This window comes from Notothenia coriiceps, unplaced genomic scaffold (genome assembly GCF_000735185.1).
Source record: "Notothenia coriiceps isolate Sejong01 unplaced genomic scaffold, NC01 NC01_scaffold00028154, whole genome shotgun sequence".
NCBI classification, from domain to species: Eukaryota; Metazoa; Chordata; class Actinopteri; order Perciformes; family Nototheniidae; genus Notothenia; species Notothenia coriiceps.
The window spans coordinates 64,909-66,251 of NW_011360855.1; positions in this window are offsets into that span (position 1 = coordinate 64,909).

Here is a 1,343-nt window from a genome sequence, read left to right on the forward strand (position 1 = left end):
GAGGGGCTCTGTAAGGAAGTCTGAAGGAAGGGGCAGATTTTTTCCGGCTGCGTACTTTCAAATTCTAGCTGGTTCCTCCATTCTAACCTACCCTAACTTTAAGATGTTTAGGAAGTCCTCCAGCCATCTATTTAAATTGAAGCAGTTGGGCTTTCTGACTTTCCAGTTCATAAGAACGAGGCGTTTAGTTGAAAGGCATGCTAGGGCTATAAGTTTACTTGCAAATGTTGATGTTATGCCATTGAGCGGGGATCCCAGCAAGCATGTAGCTGGAGTTAAGAGTATCTCTATGTTCAGGATCTCAGCGAGAGTATCTCCAACTACGTCCCATAGACATTTTACAGCCGGACAGGACCAAAGACAATGTAAAAGGGTACCCACTTCCGCACAACCATGCCAGCAGAGGCCCGAGAGTGTGCGATCCATCTTTTTGAGTCTACAGGGTGTGATGTATACTGTATTACTCTAAACCGGACACACTTGGAGATTAATGTTGAGTTCGACCAGATTCTGTCCCACTCAACTGGGGTAAGGGTGATGCGTAAATCCTGCTCCCATATCTTTTGTGACTGCAGATTAGTATTGGCAGTTGAGGTGAGGAGAAGTTTATATATACCTGAAATCATTCCTTTTTGTTTGCAAGTCTTTTTAGGTTCCTATCAAGGTGTTCATGACAACCTATATTTATACCTTTTGATGTTAAATTTGTAATATTTGATTGTAATTGCATATAGGAGAGGAAGAGGGATTTATTCAGATTAAAATGTTCCATCAACACTGTGAACGGAGTTATGATATTGTTTTTTACTATTTGCCCAATGTGTTGTATGTCATGTGCTTGCATATGTATATTATTCAATGGGTTACCGCCCGCTGTGAATATTGGGTTTTTCCATAATGGGCATGAAGGGAGGGAAATACCAGTGATGCCTCTTTTGTACAGATTTAACCACACTGATAGAAAATTGAATTAATGGATTATTCAGACTGGATTTGGGGGAGTACCATAATGAATTTAAAGATATTGATTTATTGTTTTCTGTAATTATTTGTCCTTCCAGCCGGTCCCAGTTAGCTTTTTTCGGTGTCGCTCCATAACCCCATACTAGGGAATCTGGCATTATATGAGAGATAATATAAGTATAAATTGGGTACCCCCAGTCCACCTGTTCTCCTCGGCATAGACAACTTTTTATGGTTGATTCGTGTTTTTTATCCTTCCATATGAATTGAGAGAATATAGTGTTTATTTCTTTAAACCAATATTGTGAGGGGGGATTGAGGATAGGCCAATCTTGGTAGGACATTCATTTTTAACACATCCACCCTTCCCCACAGCGATA